The sequence below is a fragment of the Chinchilla lanigera genome, unplaced genomic scaffold (genome assembly GCF_000276665.1).
Source record: "Chinchilla lanigera isolate Chin_1 unplaced genomic scaffold, ChiLan1.0 scaffold00018, whole genome shotgun sequence".
NCBI lineage: Eukaryota > Metazoa > Chordata > Mammalia > Rodentia > Chinchillidae > Chinchilla > Chinchilla lanigera.
Window position 1 is genome coordinate 6787601 of NW_004955419.1, and position 3399 is coordinate 6790999.

Consider the following 3399-nt stretch of genomic DNA (forward strand, 5'->3'; position numbering starts at 1 on the left):
GGCCGAGGCAGGGGGATCTTTGTGAGTTTGAGAGCAGCCTGGGCTACAAAGTGAGCTCAGTGCCAGCCTGCACTGTGTAGCAAGACCCTGTCTCAAAAGATTGAAAAAAAAAATGGAAAAACCGCCTGTCAATGTCCAGTTACACAAGCACATATGTGTATTTCACCCTGCTTTTGTAGTTTAACAATCTCGGCATAGAATTAGTCTTTTTTTTTTTTTTTTTACTTAAAGCATTTCTTAGAGATTACTCTGTAGCAGGATTCCATTCTTTTTAGCTGCACAGTATTCAATAGAGAAGTTTAAAATTTACCGTCACAGCTCTTTACTAATAGACGTTGTGTCTCTAGTCTTGTATTACTACAAATAATACTGCAATGAGTTTTCTGTGTGTCCCTTTCTTCACACAGACACCAATTTTTAAAAAGAGTTCACTGCAAACACCGGCGCGTGTTTGGCACCTAAAGGACAGTCCTTAATCATGCTGCGATTGGTCACACACAGTCTCTCCCAGCTGGAAATTCTGGGTCTTGTTAGTATTTGACAGAAGCTCTGAACTCACAGCGCTTCTGCTCAAAGCTGCATCAAAGCGATGTCTGAAGCAACAATTAGGGATCTACATATAAACTGGCTCTGACGCTACAACTGCAAATGGGGGGGGGCAGTATAAAGTAGGGCTTTGGAATGGCAGCTGCGAAATCCTATGTGGTCAGGTTCAAGTCCCCACTGCCAATTTTTAGCCATATGACTTTAGACCTGTACGACACTCAGGTTTTTTCATTCATAAAATAATAGGGTGAATATATTACTGGCTTCATAGAGAGGTCATGGGGACTAAACAAGAGAATGTGCCTGATTTTTGCACAGCTCTTGGCACACAGGGACTTGGTAAACATAGCTATATACAGAAAGACCTCAATTTGGGTGTCTTGGTTACTTTTTTTTTGTTTTTAAATTTGAAACAGGGTCTCGCTATGCAGTTCAGGCTGGCTTTGAGTTCACTTTGTAGCCCAGGCTGGTCTCCAACTTGCAACGATCATCCTGCCACAGCCTCCTGAATGCTGGGATTACAAATGTATGCCACCACACCCAGCCGGTTACTTTTTTCTTCTTGCTGAGAAAAAATACCTGGCTCAAAATTAAGGAAGGAAAGGTTTATTTAGCTCACAGTTTGTGGAGGTTTCAGTCTATACTTGGTTGGCTCCAAGGCAGTGTGGCACAGGACAGAAGGGAATGGTTCATGGCAGCAGAAAACAGAAAAAGCAGCAAGAGCAAAAAAGGCTCTTTCCCTCCCTTATATTGTGTGCAGGCTCCTCACCCCAGGGAGGGTGTAGCACTTACACCCATAGTCTCAGCAATGGACCATGGAGCAATCATAAACTCTAGAAGCCCACCCCATGACCACATGAGGTTTTGAGGGGACACATCCAGACACAAACCATAACATCAGGAAATAGTTGGATAGACAGTAATTTTCTAGCCAGGCTCATGTTTGCTAGACAAGTCACTACAATTACAAGTCATTACAATTGGCTCACAACTTTCTCCTTTATTTTGGCATAGGCAGAAGTGCTAAATTTCAAAGTGTTAAAATGTGACAACAAATAAATTATACTTATTCAATAATCCTGGAGTAGAAATATAGACTTCCAGGGCTGGAAGAGATTTCAAAATCACTTATATTACATTGTCATATAAAGTCATTCCCATTTGAGTTCTTATATGCTAGGCATTTTGCATATACAGTACTATCTCATTCAAGTTTCACAAGGATCCATGTGATTTAGAAATTATTGTCCTTTTGCAGAAAAGCCAAGGGAGTTGTTTAACGACATACCATTAAGTAGGCTGCAGAAAAAAGATTTGTTCAGGTCATTCTGAAAATAAATCACTAAACTGACATATAGTTTTCCAATGAAATCTCATTTGACCAAAACAAAACGAATTTATGCAAGGTTTTAAATGCCAAAAGAGAACCTGAACTTCATTTTGAGGGTTCTGAGCCTATCTTACTCCTTAGCAAAGTAGACACAAGGCTTAGGGTCCATAGTATTTTTAGAGACGCACAATACTATAACATCAGGAGGAAAACCAGGTTTTGTGGTGCACACCTATAATCCCAGCACTAGGGAGGCTGAGGCAGGAGGATCACAATCACTGCAAATTCGAGGCCAGTTTGGGCTACATAACGAGACTCTGTCTCAAACAACCAAAAATAAACAAAATAAATAAATCAGGAGAAAAAAATGAACTCTGATGTCAAAGAGAATGTCTAACGTATTTGTCTCCATACAAATAGAATTTCAAAATGCAAATTATACATAAAAATAAAAGCACATGAACAAAAGTCACAAGCAAAAATTTCCGGGGCCCCAGAAAGTCAAAAGTGGCTTGCACTAAGACGTGTTAACTTTCTGGTGAGGTGATAAAGGAAGACTAGCTGGAAGATGGGAGGTGGCGGACAAGTTGTGAAAAATGTCACAATCCCTCCCGAAGCGCCAAGACCAGGTTTAAAAGAAGCAGGTGGAGCACAGGCCACTTCCTAGCTGCATAAACGTGGACAAAAAAGTCGACCAATGTGAGCCTCAGTTTCGCCACCATTAAACCGGGTGATGCGTCTCTGCGAGAGCGGGCCCGGGACCTTGTCTGCCGCGCTCACCGCTAATGCTGTGTACGAAGCGAGCAGGACACACATTTGAATGAAGGCAATCAAAGTGTGCCCACCGCATTTGCCAGTATACGGTAAGGCTCCAGTAAGTGGAAGCTGCTTCATGAAAAACAGTGAAAGTGTTCAGGAGCGACAACCCCAGCCTTCCGAAACCCAGACGCACCCACAGGTTCCATGTGAACCTGCGCAGTAAAAGTCCCAGGAGGCGAGGACACGCGACTGCGCTTGCGCATAAACGCTCTACCCCCGCCCTTTCAGGCCCTAAGGCCAGTGGGGCGGGATCGTTGGCGGCGCGGCGAGTCGGAGGGAAGGACCGAGGAAGGGGCGTGGCTAGCAGGCCGGCCTCTGCCACCCTCTTCCGGGCTTCGCCGGCTGCGCGCGCATCCTCCCCCCTTCTTTTGTGGTCCGGCCCACTGCGAGGGTGACAGGAAACCCTGTGCAGGGAGCGCCGCCATCTTGGACCAGCCCGAGGAAGATCCTGAGGGAGCCACAGGAGCAGTCGCCGCTGCCACCGCTACCGCCGCCCGTGCGTGCGGCTGCACCTCTCGGCCAGCCCGCCTACCTGCCGGGCCGACTGCCCCCACCCCCTGTCCCGCCGCGCCCGCCCTGCTCTTCCTCGTCCTGACGCCCCCCTCCCGCCCGGAAAGCTGCCCAGCCACCAGCAGCCCCCCAGGTAACGCAGGCCTTCCGCAGCGTCCGGCCGGCCGGCCTGCTCGCGCGGCCCCTGCCACGGC

The 3399-nt window shown here is 47.0% G+C and overlaps 1 protein-coding gene across 2 annotated transcripts in view; it reads left to right on the forward strand.

The window, feature by feature from the left end:
* Positions 1–2509: 2509 nt before the first annotated feature.
* Rab14 (RAB14, member RAS oncogene family) overlaps positions 2510–3399 on the forward strand; it is a 22761-nt gene continuing 21871 nt past the window's right edge. The window contains exon 1 of one of the 2 annotated variants that reach the window (XM_005382572.2): positions 2510–2739. The gene's annotated coding sequence lies outside the window, so the exon portion shown is untranslated. Of the gene's footprint in view, positions 2740–3106; positions 3339–3399 lie in introns of those variants that run through there. The other variant, XM_005382571.2, reaches the window with a different exon arrangement.